The sequence below is a fragment of the Mus caroli genome, chromosome 14, assembly GCF_900094665.2.
Source record: "Mus caroli chromosome 14, CAROLI_EIJ_v1.1, whole genome shotgun sequence".
In the NCBI taxonomy this organism is placed as follows: domain Eukaryota; kingdom Metazoa; phylum Chordata; class Mammalia; order Rodentia; family Muridae; genus Mus; species Mus caroli.
Genome location: NC_034583.1, coordinates 89,304,050 through 89,317,601, shown reverse-complemented (window position 1 = coordinate 89,317,601; position 13,552 = coordinate 89,304,050).

Sequence of the window (13,552 nt, the reverse complement as noted above, 5' to 3'; positions counted from 1 at the left end):
GAAGGTGGTTTTAAACCACTTAGTAATGACGTAGCTGTTTCCTCTGCTCTGAGACTCATCTCGTCTGCTGATCAGTAGTCCCTGCTGTCAGAGGCTGAGGCAGAGGAATGGTGACTCGCAGGCCAGCTTACACTGCATAGGCAACAGAGTGAGACCTGATCTCAACAGACAAAATCGTGGCTTGTGGTTGTTTTGACTTTTTACATGTATGGCATCTTTACTAAGTAAATTGAAAGGTCGATAACAGGCATCTCTTCCAAGTTGGGAGACGGTAAGAACTTGTAAGAATCATTTGATTACTGATAGGCATATGTTGTATATTATTTTTAAAATCAGAAAGTACTTTCTCAGATTTCACAGTTTGTATGTATTTCTAGACTACAGAGTTGGTTGGTAGTTTTCTTTATGATTTTGTAGATTAAGTTATGTGTGAAACAAACTAGGAAAATATATTTAGGAAAGATTATGTTTAGAGAGAACTTCCTTATTGTATCACATTTTTAGATGTAAACATATTTTTAATGAGTACATAAGTAATATATAAGAAACCAGTGATACATGTTTGTCACCAGTGACAAAAATAAAATCATTTTGTGTTATTGGCATTGTCCTTTTGTATACTTCTGTGGGTTCAGTTCTATATTTGAAGGTAATCTAAACTGAAGGAATTTACTGTGTATAAAAATGTTAAGATGGCTATAATGGATTGTATAATTATATCTTAACCCTGAGTATGGGTGGAATTCTTTTTTCCTGATAGTGAGAGGAAATGATTATAATAGCATTGATTTGGCTCTAAGACTAAATTGACAATTCAAATAAATGGGTTTTTTTTTTTCTGTATCTTTATGTGGAGAGTCATAAAATTTATTTGCATGTTCAAATATCTGAACATTTCCCAATAACTGAACCAAATATGTTTCAAACATTTAATTAAGAACTCAGTTCCTTGTTTCATTAACTACTTTATGTTGTAGTGAAATATAATGTAAAATGTATGAGTTTTAGTGATTTAAATTGAGCAGCTTCCTGACATGAAGAACCTGCCATTGTTGTGTGACTCTCACCATATTTAGAACTTTGTCATCATCTCAGACTGAAACAGCACGCTAATTAGTGATTCCCCATCCCTTCCCCTAACCAGGCATTTTTTCTGACCATAAACTTAATCCTAGGCGTCTTCTATAAGTTGCATCATATAATATCTGTCCATTGTTGTCTTCATACAACATGATGTCTCTAAGGATCATCCGTGTGACAGTGCATCATTTGTCAAGTCTGAATATCCAATGCAATGAATGTCTGTGCTGTTTTCCTTGTTCACTCATTGGCACGGGGGCTGTTGGGAATGATGCTGTGAACACTGGCGTGAAAGTGTCTGTTCAGATTCTTGCTTTTGAGCACTCTGGGCATATACAACAAAATGGAAGGGCGGACTAGAGAGGATGTTATGACAGCAACATAGGCCTAAGTGCTCAACCTAAGATGATAGATCCCAGAAACATTAGAAAAGGACATGGAGTTTAGTGGAGAGCTGTGTGGGGTCACTAGCATGACTGGGATTCTGAATGTAGGGTACCAAATGGAAATTAAATTGCCTTAAACTGTTTTCATGGAAAGATCTAGCATATGTGTTAAGCTTTATTCTTGCTGACCCTCTGAAGGCCCTCAACTGTGTCTCTTTTTCATTGTAGCGTGTTTATGGCTGTTTGCAGGTATAGTTTAGTGATTGTTAATTCCCATCTGCCTCTGTTTGAAAAAACAATACAAGTGTAGGGATTTTGCTTTATTTTGTTCAATGATGTTGTATTTTGAGAAGTATATAACACACAGTAAGTACTCAGTAAATACACGTCAGGCTGATAGATAAACTGGATAACTGAAACTGCAGCCACCATATGCTTAAAGTTTTTTTAATGTACAGAGAACTTGCTACCTTCAGAGCACAAGCCTTGGTGTTACAGCACATCTGGTTTAGTTAGCCTTCCAGTAACTGCAAGAGGTAGCACCTTCAGCTTGTGATGCGTAACAACTTGCATGAGACAAGGTGTGGCTGAACAGGTATCTAAAATATAGAGAAGCTGGCTGGAGAGCCCATAGACCTCGGTGCTCTCCCTTAATAACCAGCCCTCCCATGGCTGAGGAGTGATGGGAAAGTGAAAGCTGCCCGGGGTCAGGTGCCTGAGTGTATGTGAGGTGTGGGAGGAGATCACCCACATGGGTGCTGACCTCAAAGGCACCTCTAGTGAACCTGCTGGGATGGTCTCCTGATGCGTTTCCACAGCATCTCAGAACATTCCCGCTTCTGCCTTCTGGTTAGGTTGACAAAATAAGGCTTCCCCCCGGGGGGTGCAAGCCTGTATCCTGCCGCTTAGGAGACTGAAGCCAGAGGAAGGCAGGTTTCAGTCTCCCTCAGCAATAGAGCAAGGCTGTGTCTCAAATTTTCAAAAGAAAAGAGGCATCTGGTATTTCCTCGATCAGGCCCCAGGTTTTATACCTGTACTGCTTGACCTCAAAAACATTCACTGTTGAATATATATTACTAGAAGATTTAAAGCATTGATTTAAAAGGGGCAGCTCACAGCCTCAAATGGCAGCCTCTGTGTTAAATGACAGTGTCCATGAGAATGGAGCAGAGCATGGAGGTAACTTGTGAGTGGAGAGGTGGAGATGCAGGTGTTGAATGCAGTTCACATCATTGTGTGTAACCACTGAAAACAATACATCAGACGTACTTTGAAGGTTTATATCAGAAGCCTTCATGGAGGTTTTTTTCTGATAATTATACTATCAGGAAGTAACACTTGAAAACTTTGACCTGTTAAATATTTTACAGGCGTGCTTTTCTACTCTCCTACCAGCAAATGGCCTTCTTTTATTGCCACAGTTATGTCTTACACTTGAATTTGCTGAACATGATTCATTGGGACATCCAAGCAATATAAATATATGAAAACATCTGACTTAATATAAATTCCCAATCGCACTGTTCTAAGATGGAGTCCACTTCATTGTCATACCATTCAGCAAGACACAGCTACCAGATTGCAATAGGATATAATTTCAGATTTCTTTGGTTCTAATCTGCATTTGTTAATCAAAATATCTGATTTATCTCCAGGAAAAACAAGGGCAGTAGTGGTAACTGACTTGCTCCTGAAGAGCCCATAGGACATTTTGAAAGGTAGAGACCCACAGTTGAGAGCCCTTAGCACTCATGAAGAAGCCAGGCTCGTGACTACTCCTATAACCCCATTGTAAGGGACGGAGGTGAGCTGGGACTGGGAGCCTCCTGCCAGCCCAGCCAGCCCTACACTCCCCAGGGGGAGACTACGGCTCATACAATCTGATGTCATCTGGTTCCAAATCCGTGTGTACAGGCAAGGCTACCCAGAGACATGTGCTCACACAGGTACAAAAACATGACCAGTACAGAACCAAGTTGTACCTCAGGGCCTCAGAAGGATGAAAAGAGGATTGCACAGAGGTTAACTTCATTATGAAGTTGTTTTACACTAGAAGTGCCACATTCCCTTACTGCCATCTTTGGTGCCCCATCTATATTTTTGTAAGTCTCAAGGATAGTCTCATTTATGCCGGTCTGCTTTTAGGGTCCCAAAAATTGAATTAAAGGTATTCTTTCCAAGACTGTAGGATGAAGGTACCATTCAGCCTACAGTGTTACAACAATTAATTTGAGATGATAAATCTGTTAAATCCATAGCATGCCACCTCACACATTATAGGAAGTAAACGGGAAAGTCTAGATTTTGTGTGAATGGAACTAGTGTAGCAACTCAGTTTCAGGAGTGGCCTAGTGATTTAGTGGCATAGCCCATGCACATTTTCCCCCATGCAGTCAGACCTGTTTCCTGGAGCTTTATAGGATCTTTTTTACGAAGACACAAAACGTATTTAAATATAAGCATATGCTGTGTTTGTACAGTGAAGACCAAGACACCATACTAATAAAAATGGGAGATTAATATGTAGCTAAATTTTACTGTTGAGGCTCGCATAACTAATTAGAGGAAGGGGCCCGTGGGGATGAGAATGTGTTGAGAGAAAAAAATAAAGATTATGAATAAATTTTAAGTCTTTTTTCCACATAAAAAGAGCCCATTGTTCTCGGTTGCCTCTGATGGACCCAGCGGGAATATCAGTGATCTTTGTTCTTGTTGAACACGGAGAGCCATCATGTAAAAGAGGAGCCAACAGCTGCTAAATGAAAGCTTCCTTGGAAGTCTAGTGATAGGATGTTGTGCGAGAGGAAGGGTGGCCAGGGAGTGCGCTCTATAAAGTTGCATTTAAGCACTTGGGTAAACATCTCTTCTTTCATCTGCTTTACCTAATAGAAATGGGAAGAGTTTTGCCAATCAAGACAAAGTTAAGAAAGCAAGAAGAGGTAGGAAGGGAGGGAGAGACTTTGGCTCATACACAAAAGTGCTTTAGTGAGATTGTTTTGCACTGAACTTCTTGCACTAGGTCCTCAGGACCGCCCCTTAGGAAAAGCTGCTATGGACCTAGCCCGGCAAGGCAACAACCGTTAGCGTGACTTGAGTACATGTGATGATATGATTCGTCACCTGTCACTTTGTTCAGTTTGGTAAGCTTTGAGAATATGTGTGGGAATTTTAGCAGTTAACACAGATACCTGGGTAGCCCAAGGTGGGAGAGTATGTGGCAGATGGTGCTGTCTCATCTGAGATTTCTCAAGTCCTGTCTCGGCCCACTCACTCATAGTGTTTGTGTCAAGCTTTCCTGTTCTACATCTGCAGCTCACAGCCAACAGTCCATACTTGGATATTTCCCATCAGACACTTCTCACTAGGGAGAGGGCATCCAATTCTACTGAACTCAACCCAGCTGGATCTTCTGGGCTGGTCAGCCTGGCTCATGATCTGTGAATAATACAAACTAGATAGAGCACTGTTCTTATCTTCATACAATCTAAGTAGCGATTCTTACCTTCCCACTTCAGTTGCAATCTTGTCACTTTCTGTTTAGCCCACTTCGTGCAGCTCTTGCGCTGCTCATTCCTTACAGGGTAGCCAGGTAAGTAGATTCTAGACAGATACCCTGTACAGGAAATAAGACAGGGAGGAACAAAGTTCTATTACCATAATGCTTCCAAGAAATCAGCTGGAGTGGTCTTTCTTATATTATCCTAATGCATTTCATTTACTAGAGTGGTTAAATTATCAAGTCCCACCACCAGAACAGGGATGATTTTTATAACTATTGTCACTCAGAAAAATTACACATTTATTTCTGTAAGACCAAAGCATATATGTAAGCTATAATAAAGCAAAGGCGATTGTATATAGCTTTCATCCACTAAAGAAAAAAATTGAGCTGGGCATGGTGGAGTACATCTGTAATCCCAATATTTGGAAGGTAGAGGCAGAAGGACCAGAAGTTTAGGGTTATCTCTGGCTATATATATATATATATATATATATATATATATACATATATATATATATATGTATATATATTTCAAGATCAGCCTAGGGTATGTGAGACTGTTCCAATTATATTTAGATCAGTGGGAACACTGACTTCTGAAAAATCAATCGTTGTCCCTTAAAGGTGACTTACCCTCAAGGAAATTTTTGTTTTCAATCCTTAAAGTTGTAGCACATATCATATGCATAATATGTATTAATATTTAATAATATCCAATGTGTGGTTAGCAATACTAAATGAGGCAATAATGTCCCCATGAAATGTTCCTGCTGCTGTTATTGATAATATGTTTTCAATCTGATCTGGACAAACACACTGTTAGCTGATGTTGCTGTGTTTATCTTAGGTTTTTGCTTCTTTATGTTGATGTAACTCTTTAGTTTTCTAATCACATGGACTTGGAAAACTTTAAAGGTGTACCTCCTGAAAGATTTATATGGTGGACACAAGATAATTTTATCCTCTGCATTTCCATTAAGTAGTTATAAGCTTCAAGAGGGCAAGACTGGTGTTGAGTGACTTCCACGTGATATATGTCCAGAGTGTGTGTGTACAGGGATTGAACACTTCTCTTCCATCTTCTTTTTATAGCGGGACAGTCCATAGGTCACAGTCCATATGTTCAGGAGGAAAGGAAATAAGCAACACTTTGGCACTCACTACACATTAGGCACCAGGGTGAACACCAACATCCACTCTTTAATAGTTTTATGGCTTTTATATCCTGTGAAATAGTAATAATACAACTTTACAGATAAACTAACAGGAACGTCATAAAATAAATCATGCACAAGTTCTTGTTTTGGAATATCTTGTTTAAAAAAAAAAATCAGTCAGCTTATGATCGCTGGTCCTCTTCTGCAGAACACAACTGGTGGAATTTGTTTTGGGGAAGTCATTTTAATGTGTGTGCAGCAAACAGCCTCCCACCACTGCGCTGGGCAAGTGTTTTCTGAGCTGACCATTAAGGATAATGTCTCCTTCATGACAGAGGTGGACAAGTTTTTTATCAGCTTCTGTTTTAGGGTTTCTGTTGCTGCAACGAAACACCATAAGCGAAAAGCAAGTTGGGGAAGAAAGCTAACGTTTATTTAGCTTACACTTCCACAGCCCTGTTTATCATGGAAGGAAATCAGGACTGAAATACAAACAGGGAAGGAACCTGGAGGCAGGAGATAGTAGTACAGAGGTAGTGGAGGATGCTGCTTACTAACCTGCTCCCCATGACGTGCTCAGCCTGCTTCCTTAGGGAACCCAGGGCCACCAGCCCAAGGTTGGCCCATCCACAATGGGCTGGGCCAATCAATCACTAGTTTAAAAAATGTCCTACAGGCTTGCCTGCAGCCCAATCTTATGAAAACCTTTCCTTAATCAAGGTTCCCTTCTCTCGGATGATTCTAGCTTGCACCAAGTTAACATCAAACCGTCGAGCATAATTGGTCCCTCCTGAACTTGGCACACAAACACATCACCATTAAACCCCAGCCTTTTGTTTCTCATTAACCCCCCCAAGATCTCACATTAAAAAATACAAATAACTTTAAAAGTCCCACAGTCTTCACAAATTTAAACACATTAAAAGTTCAGTCCCAGTGTCTTAAATATTCAGTGTCTTAAAAACAAAACATTATCTCTTTTAAACGTTCAAAATCTCTCAACTGTGGGCTCCCATAAAAATCAAAATTAAGTTAATTTATTTCAAGAGGGAAGAACCAGGACACAGTCGTAATCATATTAAAGCAAAACCAAAAGTGTAAATAATGCAGTGTTCAGTTTCTGGAAGACACTCATGATCTTCTGGGCTCTTTCAAAGGGCTTGGGTCACTTCTCCAGCTCTGCTCTCTGCAGCACACAGTTTGTCTTCTACGTTCTGGCAGACTCCACCACTACAGCCTTTCTTAGTGGTCATCTCATGGTACTGAAATCTCATGGTACTGGTGTCTTCTGCTGCAACTGGGCTGCACTTTCACCAAAACCTTCTTCCAGGTTCTCTTCATGGTGCCAAGCCTCAACTTTCCTTCAGTTCTGGGTCTTCAATGCTGAAGCTGTACCTTCCCCTGGCCTCTCGCAAGGCCAAGCTTAGCTGCTGACCATAGTCCTTTCCTGCCTTCAGAACGACCTGGGTGGCTCTCACCCTACCAAGTTCTGCTGCCCAGACAAGGTACAACCTTGGCCACCTCTGGAACACAGCTTCTATGTGCTGACTCTCAAGAAACTTCCCAGATTTCACCCCAAATGATGCTGGTCTCTTCTTAATCACCACTAATTTGTCAGCTCCAGCTAACCAGCATCAGTTCTCATGGTAAATCAAATGGTGCTGGTCTTGTGTTAATCATGGCTAATTCTTCTGCCACAGCTAACCAGAACAACAGAATCGTAATTCAAAAATACCAAATGGAAAAAAAAAAAAAAAACAAGTGGTCTTTACTGTACCCTCTAGAGCATCACAAACCTGGCTCCATCGTCTTCATTGCCCTCAACACTGTTATCTTCCGAGCTTCTAAGGAAAACTCACTACTCTCTTAGTTCTCAATGGCTATTCTAGTCCCAAGGGCCAAAGTTCTTCCATAATTCTCTTAAAAGAAACATGGTCGGATTTGTCACATCAATACCCCACTGCTGGTACCATCTTGTCTTAGGGTTTCTACTGCAGTGGTGAAGCATGACCAAAAAGCAAGTTGGGAGTAAAGTTTGGGTTACACCTCCACACCACTGTTCACCATGAAAGGAAGTCAGGACTATAATACAAAAGGGCAGGATCGGTGAGGCAGGAGGTGATACAGAGGCCATGGAGCCGTGCTCCTTACTATCTTATTCCTCACGGCTCACTCGGCCTGTTTTCATAGAGAACCCAGGGATGGCGTGACCCACAATGGGCCCAGCCCTTCCATCAATCACTGATGTCACTGACTCGCCTGCAGCCTGATCTTAGAGGCATTTTCTTAATTGAGGCTCCCTCCTCCCAGATGACTCTAGCTTGTGTCAAATTGACATGACACTCTCCAGCACAGCCTCCATTGGAGAAGTGGGCTTTCCCTAGCTGGGGCATTCTGAGCTCTTACATTACTTGTAACAAGTGCAGAAATCTCAGGGCTGCAAAAGCTCAGAATATCCAAGATACAATTCACAGACCACATGAAACTCAAGAAGAAGGAAGACCAAAGTGTGGATGCTTCAGTCCTTAGAAAGGGGAACAAAATACTCACGGGAGCAAATATGGAGACAGTGTGGAGCAGAGACTGAAGGAAAGGCCATCCAGAGACTGCCCCACTTGGGGATACATCCCATAAACAGTTACCAAACCCAGACACTTGTGAATGCCAAAAAGTGCTTGCTGAAAGAAGCCTGATAAAGCTGTCTCCTGAGAGGCCCTGCCAGAGCCTTACAAATACAGAGGCAGATTTTCGCAGCCAACCATTGGACTGAGCACGGGGTCCCCAATACAGAAGTTAGAGAAAGGACTGAAGGAGTTGAAGGGGTTTGCAACCCCATAGGAAGAACAACAATATCAACTAACCAGACCCCCCCCCCCCGCAAAGCTCCCAGGGACTAAGTCACCAACCAAGGAGTACACATGGCTCCAGCTGCATATGTAGCAAAGGATGGTCTTGTTAGGCATCAATGAGAGGAGAGGTCCCTGGTCCTGTGAAGGCTCGATAGATGTTCCTGTGTAGGGGAATTGAGGGTGGGGAGGGGAGAGTGGGTGGGTGGGTGGAAGAACATCTTCATAGAAGCAGGGGGAGGGAGGATGGGATTGGGGTTTCTGGGAGGGGGAAAACAGTCTCAGGTCTAGTTTTAACCATTAATATTAGACTGGAAGATGAAAGGAAAAAATGTAGCCAAGAAACTTGTGATATTGGCTGGACTGTCATGACTTGCTTTGTCTCTGATATCTCGGTTTCCATTAGTCTCTATGAAGACGTGGCTAGTTAATGTCTCAGCTTCCAAGGAAGGGAAATCTTAGACTGTTTACAGTTCCTGAAAAGACCTCTGTCTCTGGAAGCTTTTTCTTACCACCCCACTTCACAGCGGTATGTCTAAGAACTTTGGCAGAAAACACAGATCCACCAGTAACATAAGTATTTGCAAGTATTTTTATTGTTTCACACTTGATTATATTCCCACAGGGGATGTATTTATGTTTCTTTATAAACACTGAACTTTTTTTTCTGGAAATCGAATTAGGCTCTAATTTCATTAATTCAACAAAAAATATATTCAATGTCTATTAAGTGTAAGACATAATCAGAGTGTTTATGTAATTACTACTTTACATAGTGTGTACACTTCTCAAGCGTGAACATAGTATCTAATATTTTTTATCCTTTATAATCGGTTTTCAAGGCAAGTCAACAAATACTTATTTACATCTGCTGTATGCAGATGGTATGTTAATTGCTGGGTATATAAATGAATAAGAGGGACTTCCTACTCAGAAAGAACTCATGAAGAGAGATTCATGCAGTCTGAGGAGGGAGAACAGGAACAGAAGGAGGGATTGACCGTATAGAATTACGGAGAGCAGCCTTTGTCAGGACCCTCATTGTTCAGATTTTTATTTATTCTTTTTATATTTTCAGCACTATATAATACACTTTTAAACGTGTGATTAGGGTGAACCTATAATTCAAATTAAGAAGCTGGTCAGATTCCAACTATGCAACTTATGCATATACTTCAAGATGGCCACCTAAGACTTGCTTCTCATGTTTCCTGTATTAGAAACAATTGCTATTGAGCTCTGATTCTATGTAGTCAAAAATATACCCAACAAGTGTCTTCACGTAAAAGAATGTATTGTCAGCACCCGGCGCAGCATCACACCACAGGCAAGGAATGTGTGCAGTGTGGGGGGATGAGGGGATGAGGAGATGACTCGATGGCTAAAGCACTTGCTTTGCCAACTCTGAGGACCTGAGTTCGACATCCAACACTAACATTAGAAAGCTGATGGTGACAGCAGGAGCAGTGATCCTAGAGCTGACAAGGAAAGTTTGTAGGGTTCCCTGGCCAGATGACTTGGCTCTAGCTAGAAAGAAGCTGGTCCAGCCGAATGGGTAAGCTCTGGGTTCAGCAAGAGACTCAGTCTCGAGAGGTAAGAAGGAGCTTCATAGGGGAAGACATTTAACACTGACCTTTAGCCTCTAAACACACCAGTAAGAGAATACACCTTTAAACAACAGTTTCCATTAACAATCAGAATTCATGCCGCTAGGGACCAAGGTGTGTCTGGCAAGGGAATAGCGGTTGAGCTGGCACCCAGAGAATGTCCACAGGCGGAAAGATGGAAGGTGGAAAGAAGGTTGCATGGATGTCTTTCAAACATATTAAGCACCTGCTGGGGCAACTTTAGTACAGAGGAAAGGGAAAGAACGGGAGAAAGGGAGAGGAAAAGAGGCAACAGCATCAATCTTGCTTTTTATGCAGCTTTAACCTAAAGGGGGGTGGGCTCTAATTAAAAATTATTCTCTGTCTGCCTCTCTCTTCCTCTCGACCCCGTGTGTGTGTGTGTGTGTGTGTGTGTGTGTGTGTGTGTATGTACATGGTCAGAGGACAATGAATGCCATGCGTCCCAGGGATGATGCTCAGGTTGTCAGGCTTGAGTAGCAAACACACTTTTATCCTGATCCATATAACAAGGCCAAGATCCTATAATTTGACCGCCATCATCATTTGAGACAGGATCTCGGTAGGCAGCTCTGGCTAGCCCAGAATTAGCTATATAGATCAGGCTGGCCTCCCAAGTACTGAGATTTAATTTTTAAACAGTAAGTCTAACAAAGAACAAAGTGAGGAAGGTCTCAAATGCCAACTTAGTGTCCTGAACTTTATAGTCTGTGGACAGAGGCTGCAATGAATGACACAATCAGACCTGTGGGAAGGAGGGGGAATTCTTGGCAGCTCTGGAAAGGACAGACAAAAGGGGAAAGATAGTGTCAGGGAGAGTTCCGGGGGGAAAAGATGGACAGGAAGAAAAGAAATGGAAATGAACAAAGAGAACGCAGACATGAGATGAGGCTGGAAAAAAATCAGCAGAGCTCGCTCTGTGGCTGGCTTGATGTGGGTGATGCTCCAGGAGAAGACTCTGAACCTGCTGGTCTGGAGAGAAAAGAGAAGACCAATAACAGCAAACAGCTCCGGAGAGAGAGTCTAAAACACCCTCGGGGAGAAGAGCTCACAGCTTTGCATAGCAAACCAATCTCTAGTGAAAACTTTAATCTTTAATCTTGTTATAATTTAAGGCAAGATTAATTTGTTATAACCCCAGACACCATTAGTTGGACTGAGTAGGAGAATATGTTATATATATATGTGTGTGTGTGTGTGTGTGTGGTATACACACACATATATTTTTTTCACGTATGTTACACACACCTTTACTTTAATCCCAGCACGTGGGAGGCAATTGCAGGTGGATCTCTGTGAATTCCAAGCCAGCCTGGTCTACATAGCAAGTTCCAAGCCATCCAGGCATACACAGCAATATACTGTCTCAATATATATCATAGGTATAGATATATCATATGAAATGATATATGTGTGACATATCATATTGTGATATGTAATAAATCACAATGTGATATATATATGTAGTATATAACAGTTATTTTTTTTTTTTAAAAAGAACATGAATTAGAGACAGGGAAGTGGTAGAGAAGTCACTGAAAGAGTTAGAGAAGGGGGAAAAGTCACAATAAACACCAACCAAAGAACATACATGGGCTGTACCTAGGCCTCCCTGCACGCATGTAGTAGATGTGCAGCTTGACCTTCATATGGGTCCCAAACAACTGGAGTGATGGATATCCCCCAAACTATTGTCTGTATGTGGGATATGTTCCTCTAGCTGGGCTGCCTTGTCTGGCCTCAGTGGGAGAGGATGGGCCTAGCCTAGCAAAGACTTGTGCCAGGGTTGGGGGGGGGCATACCCAGAGGAACCCACCTGCTCAGAGAAGAAGGGGAGAGGGGAGGGGGGAAGGGTTGTGGGAGGGGGTGACTGGTGAAAAGGGGGCATTGAGCAGGATGTAAAATGAATAAGTAAAATAATAATAATAAAATTTAAAAATATAATAAATTTATATAAGTGGCCACTACTGTATTTTTCATTTTATTCTGTTCTTTTTTTTTTTTCTATTTAACTTATATGGTATAACTTACATTATTTTATGCTGCTGACTGCTAGGACCCAGGCAAGCACCCAGAAAGCTCACACCTTAGGAACGCTGTCTCTCTTTCTGCTGTCATCAACTACCTATAGCCTTTCATCTTGGGGTAAGGCCTGTGTGCCCTCCCCCTTTTGTGTTGGACGGTTGGCTAGTATTGTCTTGTGCAGGTCTAGCGCAGGCAACCGTGTTGTTGACACGTCCCTGCATGTCCAGAAGACACTCTTTTGCAGGCATCCTCCTGATCCTCTTAGAATTGTTCTATTCCCTCTTCCATAGTGTGAGCCTTGTGGGCAGAAGTTGTCTTATAGACGTAATGCCATTTGAAACTAGGTCATTTAGTGTCACTAATTCCCTGTGCTTTGGCCAGCCATAGATCTCTACAATAGTCCCTGTCTGCTGCAAAATGGAACTTCTTTGATGAGTAGTTGCTGCATCTACTTATAAGTATAAGGGGAAAGCAGCTATTTTTTAAAAAGTTTTATTTTTATGTGACCATGTGTATGTGAGTATGTGTCATATGTGCAGGGGTGACAACAGAGAAGAAGGTATCAGACCCCTTCGAGTTGTAGTTATAAGCTGCCCATCATGTGCTGGAATCCATGGGTCCTTTGGAAGCGCACGGAATGCTCTTAACCAATGAGCCATCTCTTTAGCCCCAACAATAAATATTTAAAAGGCAGTTGGATACTATAGGAGATAGTTTCTTCTCTAGGGTCTGGTTCCTCTCTAGACACAAGTTCTTGGCTAGGTTTATAGTACCAAGTCTTATTGATAAGACACTACAAGTCCAACCAGATAGCAGCTACTTACCCCTGTGATAGGGCCACTATGGCACCACCATCTTCCTAGGTTGGTTATCATTGTAGTCTGCAGGATTTATAGCTGGGTAGGACTGCGGACAACCTTTCTCCTTTGGT